At 45.2% G+C, this 14,064-nt stretch overlaps 1 protein-coding gene and 1 pseudogene across 1 annotated transcript in view; both read left to right on the forward strand.

Annotated features, from left to right (window-relative positions):
* The window catches only part of LOC142312802 (uncharacterized), an 87,885-nt gene that overhangs the window by 41,442 nt on the left and 32,379 nt on the right, over window positions 1–14,064 (forward strand). The gene's annotated exons all lie outside the window — the stretch shown is intronic.
* LOC142313431 (U2 spliceosomal RNA) lies at window positions 11,646–11,824 on the forward strand (annotated as a pseudogene).

Raw genomic sequence — 14,064 nt, forward strand, 5'->3', positions numbered from 1 at the left:
TTAGTTATCAGTTGGAGTGTGCAGAGGACAAGAGGGTACAGTGGCAGGATTGTGGTGCTCTGGGTAGAGGAATGGAAGCCTGCCTTTCTATTCCCTCCTAATGGTGAAATGCAGGTAGGAAATCCCTGACCTGGGCTACACAGACGCTGTTGCTGTTTGCAGGACCTGTCACCTATGGCTCTCTGACCCTGCCGGTTGGAGCCCTTAAAAGGACTGCTATAAAGTGCTCTCCCTAAGCTGTCTAACGCTGTGTATGCAGCGCATACAGCTGTATCGGCTATAGGACTCAGGAAGACGGAGCTGCGACAGTGATGTCTGACACCAAAGACGCAGAAGGCAGATAATGGCGTCCGTGAAGAAAATGTCCGGTTTTATAATGCAGGGACATGTGACATGCAGATCCTATCACACATGCCGTTGCTTCTCTGGCACAAAGTCCACTTAGCTGTGTGTGTGTCTGGGATTGGCTGACATGCTGGCCCGCCCCACAAGACGCGCGCGCTTAGGGAAGGAAGACAAGAAAAAAAAAAAAAAAAAATGGCGATCGCCATTATAGAAACAGCAGTGATCTGAAGGCGCTGTTCACGCACACTATACACTGAAATGTGATAATAGTTTGATTCACAGAGTGACTTACACTATTACAGCAGAAACCAAGCTATGATTTAGCTGTTTTTTGGCTGCTAGAACCGTTCTCGAACGTTTCTAGAACTACCGAGCTTTTGCAAAAAGCTCGAGTTCTAGTTCGATCTAGAACATGCCCCAAAATCACTCGAGCCGCGAACTGGAGAACCACGAACCACGAACCGCGCTCAACTCTACTACTTACCTGGTTCATCGCCTCTGGTGTTTTGTGGTGACTTTAATTGTGTCCTACCTCAAAAAGAGAGAAGTGGCAGTTCCGAGGCACCTATAAAAGACAAAACAGAGAAGCAATTGAAAGATCTGTTCATTGAGTTCTGCCTGAGAGACTATTGAAAATTATTGCATAGTGCTGACCCTGGTTATACTTGGGAGAATTCTTCTTCCAAGTCTCATATTGATTTTATCCTTGTATCACAATATGTTAATGTTATATTTGTTGTTTTAACCCCACATTTTTTTCAGATCACAAGATGTTAGCAGAGTTGGATTTACCGGGGCTTGTCAAGGCGAGAGGTGTGTGGAGGCTTAATACAACATTGTTACAAGATCCTACAGTAAAAACTGATTTTTAAGCGTTTTTTACCTATTAAAGGAAACGACAACAACTTTTTTCGACTCTGCTGGAATGGTGGAAAGACAGCAAAATAAGGATAAAAGGTTTCTTTGTGAAGGTCAGCATAACCAGAGTCAGAGAAAGGTCTGCTTGGCATTAGAGACTCATCACTAAACTGCAACCTGTTACCAGTTAAGAGACGTCGGATTGGAAATGGAAGACCTGATTGAGAGTACTAGGAAGGAACTTAAGAAAAGTATAGAGTCCAAAGGCAAAGAAATGATTAATAATTCCAGAATCAAAGTGATGGAGAAAAATTAAAAATGCTCAAGATTCTTTTTTAAAAAAGTAGTCGCTGCCAAGGAGATGTTAACAGAGTTAGAAGGTGAAACCATGACTGAAGGTATGTTTAACCAGGCTCATCTTTATCAGCAACTTTTTAATGAAAAACCTATATATCGGTCTTTCACTATAGATGCCTTAGATTCTTTAGAACACAGATTAAATAGAGCTATGCACTGAAGCCACCTTGCCTGAAATGGATGCTGCTATCAAAAGTTTTATGTATGGAAAAACCCCTGGCTCAGATGGATTGACTGTTGAATTTTACTGTGAATTCTGGGTTTTTTAGACCTGATTTGTTTTTACTTTTTAAAGAAGTGTTTCAATGCAGTGTCTTGCCATTGTCCTGGAGAAGTGGACTGGTTTCCTTACTTTTTAAAAAGGGGTCCAAATCTCAGCTGGCCAATTAAAGACCGATTACGCTTTTAAATGTCGATTACAGGTTGATGTAAAAAATTCTGGTAAATCGTTTTAAAGGAGTTTTATCTAAAGTCATCTCTGAAGATTCAGGTATGTGGGGCGCCAGAAAGACCATCCGTGATTTCATCTGGTACCCGCAATCCAGAAAACAAGATCTTGCCATTTTATCATTGGATTTCCAGAAAGCCTTTGATCGTGTGTCTCATCGGTTTTAATGGTCAGTTTTAAGGAAAATGGGCTTCCCTGAAGTTTTTATTAAGCAAACTGCAGTTTTGTATAAGGACTCTTTTAGCAAAATTTTAATCAATGTTTTTTCGTCTAAAGATTTTTTTCTGCACTCTGGAGTGAAACAAGGCTGTCCTTTGTCTCCAGTGCTTTTCATCTGTGCAATAGAGTCTCTCCTTTGCATGCTGAGAAGAGACAAGGTGGTCAAGGGTATCCCCATCCCTGGTGGCTATGGAAAAGATGTGAAGGTGATGGGTTACATGGACGATGTTAATATTTTTTGTTCATCCCCTGTCGCCCTTAGAAGAGCCATAAGGATAACAGAATTTTTCTGTGAAGCCACAGCATTCAAGTTGAACATTGAGAAGTATGGCTGCTTTCCCCGAGGAATCTGGTCTGATGTTTCCATCCCTAACCTTCCGATTAGAGATGAGCGAACCTCTAGAGGCTCGAGTTTGGTTCGGTTCGTCGAACGGAGGCCGCGTTCGAGTTCGGTTCGGCGAACAGTTCGACGAACCTCTCGAACCCCATTGAAAACAATGGGAGGCAATCACAAACACATAGAAAACACCCTCAAAGGTGTCCAAAAGGTGACAAACAACTCCCAAGACAATACAAACACATGGGAAAGTGACAAGGACAAATACTCATGCGAAAACAAAACAGCTGGACGAGGAAAAAGAGGACGAGACACAGATATAGGCATGGCATGTCCTTCTAAAATCATGTAAAACACAGCAAGGGGACTCCAAGCGGGTCTCCCTTTTTTCCAAAAATTGGGCCCCACAGTCACCACTTCAGTGGCAGCACTTGTGCCCCAGTTGTACACTTCACAGGTACATTTGTATCAAGCACATTAAAAAATACGCCTGCCTTAACTTTCCCCAGGATGACACCGGGATAGGTAGCAAAGTCTTTGCTGAACCATGACTTGTTCATCTTGGCTCGTTTTTAAAAACACAGCAAGGGGACTCCAAGCGGAGTCTCCCTTTTTTCCAAAAATTGGGCCCCACAGGCAGCACTTGTGCCCCAGTTGCAAACTTGACAGGTACATTAGCATCAAGCACATTCCAAATCCACAAGCCTTTACTCTCCCCAGGATGACAGGGGTAGTAAAGTCCTTGCAGATCCATGACTTGTTCATCTTGATGAACGTTCATCTGTCCACATTGTCACTGGACAGACGCGTGCGCTTATCTGCACACACCCAGCAGCACTGAAGACACGTTCAGAGACAACTCTGGCTGCGGGACATGACAAGATCTCCAAGGCGTAAGAGGCGAGCTCAGGCCATTTTTCAAGATTTGAAGCCCAAAATGAGCAAGGCTCCAGTTGCAAAGTCATGGCATCGATGTTCATTTGGAGATACTCCTGTATCATCCTCTCCAGCCGTTGACTATGTGTAGACTTGTCTCTGGTGGCCTTGCAAAGGATGGTCAAAAAAAATTATGAAACGATTCAATAAAATTGCTGTTACCAGCACCAGATACGGTGCTGCTGGTACGGTTAAACTGCTGATGATGAGACATTCCCATGTTTGTCAAGTTACAACTGGGAGATTCACTGTGTTCACCACTGGTGTTTGGTGGAAAAGCCGAGCTAAAATTGAGCAACAGCTTCTGCTGATACTCTTGCATATGTGCGGCCCTTTCTATGGCCGGAATTATTTCACAAAATTTGGACTTGTACCGGGAATCTAATAGTGTGCCAACCCAGTAGTCATCATTCCTTCTAATTTTGACAATCCGAGGGTCATGTTGTAGGTAGTGCAGCAAGAAGGCGCTCATGTGTCTTGCGCATCCATGCGGACCAAGTCCTCGCTGTGTTTGTGGCAAAGAGGTGCTAACCGTGCTTTCTTCCTCTGACATAATTTGACCAAGATCTCCCTCATCTGCTGAGTCTTCCATGTCCATCGAGAGTTCGTCCTCCATTTCTTCCTGGTCTCCTGCACCTTCCTCAACATTTTGGCTGCTACCATGCGCCCTTCTTAATTCCCCCCCCCACCATCCCATGCCTGTCGCCTTGGTGATGATGAACATCTGGACCTTGTAGATGTTGTTATCCCTTGCGCATATGAATCCTCCTGTACTTCCTCCCCTTCCTCTTGTCCCACCCCCTGACTCCGAATAGTGTTTAGCATGTGCTCCAGCATGTAAATGACTGTATTTGTCATGCTGATAATGGCATTGTCAACGCTAAACATATTCGTCACCATGTCGAAACTGTGCAGAAGGGTGCATAAGTCCTTGATCTGAGACCACTCCATCAGCGTGATCTGTCCCACCTCTGCATCTCGTTGGCCCAGGCTATACGTCATAACGTATTGCACCAGGGCTCGGCTGTGCTGCCACAGTCGCTGTTACGTGGAGAGTCGAATTCCAGCGTGTCGGCACATCGCATTTCAGGCGATGAACCGGCAGGTTGAATGACTTCTGGAGCGATGCAAGTCGGTCAGCTGCGGCGGTTGAACGGCGGAAGTGAGCAGAGAGTGACCGTGCCCTGTGCAGAAGCCCATCTAGGCCGGGATAGTGGGTTGAAAATTGCTGGACAACAAGGTTCAACACGTGAGCCATACAAGGCACATGTGTCACCTTGCCCTGGCCCCAGGTTTGCAGCATTGTCGCACACGGCCTTCCCTGGCTGCAGGTTTAGTGGAGACAACCATTTACGAAACTCGGACCGCAGAGCTGACCACAACTCATCCGCTGTGTGACTCTTATTTCCAAGACATTTCAAGCTAAAGACCGCCTGATGCCGTTGAGCTCTGCTGCCAGCATAGTAAGGTGGTGTGCAGGATTCCTTGTGCGCAGTTGCAACGTGGGTGGCCTGACCAGGCAGGCTTGGGGCGGAGGTAGAGGACCCAGAAGCAGTGGAGGAACTTCGACATACAAAGGATTGACACACAAGTCGTGGGGACGGCAAGACTTGTTCAGCAGACCCTTCTCCATCTATCACCATAGTTACCCAGTGCCCAGTCAGCGACATGTAACGCCCCCTTCCATGCTTACTGGTCCACGTATCGGTGGTGAAATGCACCTGGTCACACACCGAGTTTCTCAAGGAAGCAGTGATGTTGTGTACGACATGCTGGTGTAGCGCAGGCACACCTTTCTTGGAGAAGTAGTGGCGACTGGGCATCTGGTACTGGGGCACTGCGACGGACATAAGGTCTTGAAAATCCTCTGTGTCCACCAGGAGGAAAGACAGCATTTCGGTAGCCAAGAGCTTACAGAGGGATAAAGTCAACCTCTTTGCTTTGTCATGGCTCGGAGGAAATGGCCTTTTATTTGTCCACATCTGAGGGACCGAGATCTGGCTGCTGTGTGGAGACGGTGGTGAGTATGGTGTCCCTGCAATACTGCAGGTCTGTGAGGAAAGTGCAGGCGGAGACATGATGTTGCCTTCATCCAAAGTTGGTGCTCTTGATGTCTGAGAGAGCTGTACCCCAGCACTTGTTTCCCCTTCCAAACCAACTGACGACCTAAAAAGCAAACTGCCTGTTGTGGTTAAAATCGTGGAAGGTCTGCGTTGAAGAACAGGTCTGCCAGCTGCCACCACAGTCATAGAAGATAAAGAGCGCGCGGATGCACTGGAAGGGGCAGGCGGTGGATGGCCCGCTCCGCTAGGCCACATTGCAGCACGGTGAGCTTCCCACTGGGATTTATGCTTGTTATTCATGTGATGATTCATGGGAGCCGTTGTCAAACTGGTGATGTTTTGGCCTCTACTTATAGATTGCCGACAAATTTTACAGATCTCATGATTTGGGAGATCCTCTGCAAGATCAAAAAAGGACCAGGCTAGGCAAGGCTTAGAGGATATGCGACCCGCAGAGCCACCCCGACTTATGCTCAGAGGCAGAGTGATGACTGAGGATGCACTTGTTGACGTGCTTCCAGTACTCCGACTCTGTCCAGGAAGGCGCAAGGTTACTTCGTCATCAGTTGCATCCTCCTCCACTGCCTCTGGTGACCTCCTCGAGTGCCCAACTGAGGGTTGACAGTATGTGGGATCTGGAACTTCATCATCAAGTGTTGTGTTTGCACTCCCCTCGCTCTCAGACCTAACCTCTTCCTGCCCTGACTGAATAGTTAAGTTGTCATCCCAATCTGGTATCTGCGTCTCATCGTCATCTGTATGTTCCTCATTGTCCCCACCAACAGGTGTTACAGTTTGGGAATGAGGGTCTACATTATGCTCAGAAACTTGGTCATCAAGGCCTGAATCTGACTCACAAAGCTTCTGGGCATCACTGCAGACCATTTTCTGGTCTGTACTCTCTGTAGCTTGGGAGCAGACCTCTGATTCCCAGCCTATAGTGTGACTGAACAGCTCTGCAGACTCAGCCATCTCTGTTACACAATACTCTGCAAGAGAGGTGGAGACTTGAGAGCTGGGAGAAAGCAAGTGCGATTGGGATGACAACTCAGAGGAATGTTGTTTTTTGGATTTTGAAGTTGAGGTGGAGAAGAGGCCACTTGTTGTAGCACTTGAGATCCATTCAAGCATGTGTTTTTTTTGTGCATCATCTACCTTTGTTCCAGTTGTTTGGTTCCGTAAAAAAGGGAGCACATCGGATTGGCCACGGAAAGTAGTAGACCTCTTACTTTTGCTTGAAGATGGCCTATCTTCAGCAGATGTTAATGTATCTTTCACACCTTCCCCACGGACACAAACTTTTTTTCCTTTTCCAACACGCCTGTTCCCCTTTCCACCAGCATCTGTCCTTTTGCCACTCATTTTGTTAGCGACAAGATTGGCCACTTAAAATGTGGTAGCAAAAATGTGCAGGAGGATAGAAAGCAGAGGTGGTGGAACTTCCTTGGCACCAGTGGGACACTAATTTAGTATTGCAGACACTTTTTGGATGCCACTAAGTTTCAGCACTGTTTGCTATAAAAATAGCTTGGCAAAAATGTGCAGGAGGGTAGAAGGCAGAGGTGGTGGAACTTGCTTGGCACCAGTGGGACACTAATTTAGTATTGCAGACACTTTTTGGATGCCACTAAGTTTCAGCACTGTTTGCTATAAAAATGTGGTAGCAAAAATGTGCAGGAGGGTAAAAAGCAGAGGTGGTGGAACTTCCTTGGCACCAGTGGGATACTAATTTAGAATTGCAGACACTTTTTGGATAACACTAAGTTTCAGCACTGTTTGCTATAAAAATGTGGTAGCAAAAATGTGCAGGAGGGTAAAAAGCAGAGGTGGTGGAACTTCCTTGGCACCACTGGGACACTAATTTAGTATTGCAGACACTTTTTGGATGCCACTAAGTTTCAGCACTGTTTGCTATAAAAATAGCTTGGCAAAAATGTGCAGGAGGGTAGAAGGCAGAGGTGGTGGAACTTGCTTGGCACCAGTGGGACACTAATTTAGTTTAGCAGACACTTTTTGGATGCCACTAAGTTTCAGCACTGTTTGCTATAAAAATGTGGTAGCAAAAATGTGCAGGAGGGTAAAAAGCAGAGGTGGTGGAACTTGCTTGGCACCAGTGGGACACTAATTTAGAATTGCAGACACTTTTTGGATGCCACTAAGTTTCAGCACTGTTTGCTATAAAAATAGCATAGCAAAAGTGGGCAGGAGGGTACAGTGCCCGGGTTCTGTGGGTCAGTGGACAGGAAAGGAACACTAACTTAATATTCGAGACACTTAGGATGGCAGAAAAAGTGTCAGCTCTTTGAGCAAATAAAATAGCGTGGCAAAAGGGTGCAGGTGGGTACAGTGCCCGTGTTCTGTGGGTCAGTGGACAGGAAAGGAACACTAACGTAGTATGCCAGACACTTTTAGGATGGCAGAAAAAGTGTCAGCTCTTTGGGCAAATAAAATAGCGTGGCAAAACTGGGCAGGTGGGGTACAGTGTCCGTGTTCTGTGAGTCAGTGGACAGGAAAGGAACACTAATGTAGTATTCCAGACACTTTTAGGATGATTTAAACACAACCTGGACACCAGTAGATGACCAATTAAAGGAGTGACAAAGGTTATAGTAAAATAACAATCTTTATTTATATTCATTAAAACACTAAAATTTGTATAGCATAAAGGTACCGAATACATAGAGAGACACAGACAATAAATGGATTGAGTCCCAATAAGTAATCAAAAAAATTGTATCCGGGACATACACATCAAAAACACCAAGTGAATATGTATTAAACCTGAGCCAAAGAACCATTCATTAAGGACAGGTGCAGTTCTGTGGTTCTATTTGCGCTACTACTAATGCATCATAAAGTAGTTAATCTTTACTGGTGAGTACCCCATCCAAAATTTCATGCCCATATACATAAAAATAAAAAGGGTATATAGATGTAAGGTTCCTCACACAGAAACAAAAGGCATGAATGCCTAGGAATACAATGCATATGAAGAGCAAAAAGAGAGCAGAGAAAAGCACGAGTCATTAAATAGTCATAGTGTGGAGGAGGCAAACAGGAAAGTATAATAACCACTCAAATTACATCACCTGGGAACTGATGAACTGCTGTGACCCTCACACTCCGACACGTGTTTCGCAATAGCTTTTTCGAGGAGCGTGTCAGAGGTGAGGGGCGGGCTGGTTTAAGAAGGACAGAGTGGCCAATGTGAGGAGTAAACTCCGATCACATGTTCTGATCAGAGCAGGAAGCAAAATTGGTCCAATAGACGGCCCATAGCAACAATTACCACCACCGCTGAATGAAAGGAGCCTCCAGAACGCCGCGATCACGTGACCATGATGTCACGACCCACGTGATAGTGAGTCATGGCAACCACAGGACGCCATCTGACGCGACGTGAGGAAGCCAGCAGTCGGCATTGCAGTCATGCGCACTGGACTCTTTGCTGCACTTAGGAAAAAAGGCGGTAAGAGCAATAGAAAAAATGCTTTAACTGTTTCATGCCTGATACAAACAGTTCCAAATACACAGGCACTGAAGCCATTGTGACAGTTATTTGAGGCCATACATGTAAAGAGGTACAATCAGATATTATAATGACAGTAATCTGCACTAAACATAACAGAACACTGCACACACAATCCTACAGTAACTTTAAGGAGAATACAAACAAATTGCATAATATATCATAAGTAAGATAGTACAGTAGTCTGAATGCTTCAGATATTGATTCCTCCCTATGGCCAATAGACAAAGATGTTTTAACTGTTTCATGCCTGACATAAATAGTTCCAAATAAACAGGCACTAAGGCCGTTATAACAGTCATTTAAGGCCATATATACAAGTATAGCAAATCAGGTATTATAATGACAGTAAACTGCACTTGAATATAACAGAACACTGCAAGCACGATCCTACAATATCATTGAAAATATACGTACAAATTACATGATACATCATAAATAGAATAAAACAATAATTTGAAATTCAACAATTGATTTCTCCTTATGGCCATCAGCAAAGACGTCCTAGATGGATATCCTCATAGATGTAAAGGATGAAACACTCCATAGATAGTAGTAAACCGAGCAATGGTGACCTAATATAATATAGGAAAGGAACACTAACGTAGTGTTCCAGACACTTTAAGGATGGCAGAAAAAGTGTCAGCACTTTGGGCAAATAAAATAGCGTGGCAAAACTGGGCAGGTGGGTACAGTGCCTGGGTTCTGTGGTTCAATGGACAGGAAAGGAACAGTAACTTAGTATTCCAGACACTTTTAGGATGGCAGAAAAAGTGTCAGCTCTTTGGGCAAATAAAATAGCGTGGCAAAACTGGGCAGGTGGGTATAGTGCCCGGGTTCTGTGTGTACCAGGTTAACAGCAGTCCCTAATCTCTACAGCGCTGTGTCTATAGCGCACACAGCAGGAGCGGCGGCAGCAGCAGCAGCGTGAGCGGTGACTGTCACCCACACGCAGAAGGCAGATAATGGCGGCGTGAGGGAAAATGGCCGTATTTATAAGGCAAGGACATGTGACATTCACAGCCTATGACACATACCCTTGCTTGTCTGGCAAAAAGTACACTTAGCTGTGTGTGTGTCTGTGATTGGCTGACATCCTGGCCCGCCCCACTGCACGCGCGCTTAGGAAAAAAAAAATGGCGATCGGCATTATCTTACCACTCAGCAGCAGCACAGATCTAAACCGCATCCACCCCGCACACTCTACGCTGAATTTGGTAACAGCGTGAATCACAGTGACTCACACTATTACAGTGAAAACCAGCTAGTAAATAGCTAGGCTTTTTGCTGATCAAACTGTTCTCGAACGTAACTCGAGCTATCGAGCTTTTAGCAAAAAGCTCGAGTTCGATCTCGAGCACCCTCCAAAATCACTCGAACATGAAATTGGCGAACATCGCTCATCTCTACTTCCGATACAGTCAGAGAAGACTAAAATCTTGGGAGTGATTTTTGACCTACAGAATGATGGTGGTAACAGCTGGAATGCAGTTAAACAAAAGATACAGAAGAAGATTGACTTCTGGAAACTGAGAGAAGCTGACGATTGAAGGGAACGTTTTAATCATCAAAGCCCCTTTTCTTCCCATTCTGTTGTACCTGAGCTATGCTTACCCTCCAAGTGATCTTATGGCAAAAAGGCTGCAGAGGATGCTCTTTGAATTTGTATGGAGTTCTAAGTTTGAAAAAGTCAAGAGGCAAATAATGCACAAACCGCATCATCTCGGCGGTAAAGATGTTCCAAATGTGCAGCTGTTTTTATAATCTAAGTTTTTTAGCCTCTGTTTTAATAATATGTCTACCTCAAAGCCTTAGGCGCATTTTTTAAAATATGCAGCCTGTCATATTTTTAGAAAACGAAGCAATATGTCCTTCTGGAGAAAACTGTTGGAATGTATGACTTGGAGTCCTATGAAGTGGAGACGTTGAGAGATCCAAGAATGCTGCTACACAAAATAAAGGAAAAAGAAACTATGGTGCCTATTAGCTGCTATTCGTATAACAGAGTTGCTAAAGCTTGGAAACTAGTAAATGCGCCTTATTTGACTAATCAGCACAAGGACATAGCTTGGATGATCGTGCATGAATGTTTGCCAACCCGTGACTTTCAGTACAAGAGAAGATTAAGTAGCATTCAAACTTGGCCCAGACATCAATGCAATAATGATGAAACCACCATGCACCTTATCTGGAATTGCGACTTTGCACAGCAAATTTGGAAAGACTGCAGTGAACTTTTAAAATTTTTGACTGGTCTTAATTTTTAAGTCATGAAGTGTTTTTTATGGACTTTTTCCGGACATGGCTAAAGACAAAGAAAGAGTTTTATGGTGCACATTGAATTGTATTAAAAATGCTCTGTGGAAGACAAGGAACATATTGTTGTTTAAAAGAGACCACATGGAAGTCAAAGACTGTATTAAGCTGGCACTAAGTGAACTTTATATGTATTATTTATTGGATAAGAAGAACTTTGGAAAGAAGAGAGCCTTAAGTGCTTGGAACTTTCACCTTTGGAAGATGCTTTTTTAAAGTTATGACGAAAATATGACTACGACTTTTAAATACAAACGCAAAAATCTGTTCTTATCAGTTTAATATCTGATACGTCCCCTATCTGGGGACCATATATTAAATGGATTTTTAGAACAGGGAGATGAAAGAAGAGCTTGCTCTGTCCACTCCTTGCATTGACCTGCTATTGCAGTACCTCCAGGACCGGTGCACCCCTTCTTAACCCAGTTTCCAAAAACAGAATTGAATTCACCTGATTAATATTAGCCCGATTCATGAATTGATTGAAAGCAAGCAAGTTAATTTGCTCAATTTGGCCAATTAACTTTTGACACTTTCGCCCATTTTTTTCTTTCACAGTTTTACTTGCTCTGGTTGAACGCTGCGCCAAATAGCAAATAGCAAATGGAGATGAGTCTCCACTCAACTTGACCAACTCTGCTATGTCCCGTGCAGTTTCTTGTTCTCTATCTTATCTCTATCACTTTCAATTGAATGGAATTGATGCCTTTTGGAAAAGGTGGATTCAGCTTCTGCAGTGACTGCAGGTATGAGAAGATGCAAAATTGTTATCAGGTGCTATCAGCTTCCTCTCCAATTAAAGTTACCTGTATATTCCTACCGTGCATTGTTTTTGGGTGCTTTCTTTGAGCAATGATGATGGCTTTCCTGATCTGATGGCTCCCTCTCCTGGAGGGAGACTTTGCTTGCTCTTGGGCTTCCAAAAAGAGAGGTCATGATAGACATTTAGCTGCTGAGGTCAATTGGAGACAGCCATGGATGATTAATGTGTTGCAAACTGCTGCGAAGCCTGATACTGCAACATAAGTAATGTGTTACGAGGAGCTGTCTGATAATAACTTAAAGGAGTATCAGACAGTCAGGGTCCACCGTGCAAAGACTCTGCTGCAGACTATGGCAGAGTGCAATACCTCTGTTAACTCACAGAAGGATATAATAAGTAGGTAAAGCAATTCCTCCCTTACTTGGAGGGTGTGTGGAATGATCTCTGTTAATAATCACAGAGACAAAGGCAATGTGTGCGAAATGGCACCTACCTAGGTCCGCTCTTCTAGTGGTGCAAAAGAGACGAACAGCAGCGTAAGCCGCACAAAGCTCCTACCTGCGTTCGCTCCACTAGTGTGCGAGGACACGAACCACTAGATATGGCACCTGCCTAGGTCCGCTCTTCTAGTGGTGCAAAAGAGACGAACAGCAGCGTAAGCCGCACAAAGCTCCTACCTCTGTTCGCTCCCCTAGTGTGCGAGGATACGAACAACTGCCAGACGCAGTATAAGGAACGTTACCCTAGCGGCAACGTCCACCTACGAGTCGAACCACAAGGCCTAGCCAGACCATGTGCCTCAGGCACCTGCCTATGTCCGCTCCCCTAAGAGGTAAGGATACGGACAGCAGCCGAAGCTGTAAGGTATAAGAACGCTACCCTGCCGGTAGCGCTCACCTAGCATAGACAGAGGAATGCCTAGAGGAACGCGCACAGAGCGTCTACTCTTATGCATGAACCAAGAGGACTGAGCGCCATGCGGCGTGTGTCAGGGTCTTATATAGACTCTGTGCCTCATCGAAGATGGAGGACACCAGAGCCAATCCACTGCCAGAACGACAGGAGTGACGTCATGCTGGCCTATCACCGAGCAAGGCATCACAAGCACATGACCAGCGACCAATCGGCATAGAAGGTGTCAGAGACATGTGACCTTGTGTCAGCGATGATGTCACCCGCACATGTGCAATGGCTCCAAGATAGGACTTAGTCTCCGGCGCTCGCACATGTGCAGTAGCAAGAAATCTGGACTTAGTCTCCAGCGCTCGCACATGTGCAGTAGCAAGAAATCTGGACAGTCTCCAGCACTCGCACATGTGCAGTAGCAAGAAATCTGGACATAGTCTCCAGTGCTCGCAGCAACCGTAACAGTACCTCCCCCTCAAGGGCCCCCCCTCCCGGCGACGCAGTTAATCGGCAACTAAGTCGGGAGCATGGACAGCCTCCTCAGGCTCCCAAGAGCGATGTTCCGGGCCGTAACCCTCCCAATCTATCAAGTAGAACCTGCGCCCTCTAACCATCTTAGAACCAACTATGGCTCGTACCTCATAGCTAGAGCGAGAGGAATCAGAGGCAGGAGAGTGCACTTCACGAGCGTGAGGTAAAATAGCCGGCTTTAGCAGTGAGACATGGAATTTGTCATGAATCCTAAGATGGACGGGTAACTTCAATTGGTAGACTACAGGATTTACCTGTCGAAGAACCTCATAAGGACCCAGGAAGCGAGGAGCAAATTTGACAGAGCTCACTCTAAGTCTCACGTGTTTTGCAGAGAGCCACACAAAGTCCCCTGGAGAAAAGACAGGAGCCGGGCGACGAAACCGATCGGACACCGTCTTCATACGGTCCTTAGCTGCTTGGATCGACTCTTGAGTCCGATCCCAAACCTCTCTG

This window comes from Anomaloglossus baeobatrachus, chromosome 5, assembly GCF_048569485.1.
Source record: "Anomaloglossus baeobatrachus isolate aAnoBae1 chromosome 5, aAnoBae1.hap1, whole genome shotgun sequence".
Lineage (NCBI taxonomy): Eukaryota > Metazoa > Chordata > Amphibia > Anura > Aromobatidae > Anomaloglossus > Anomaloglossus baeobatrachus.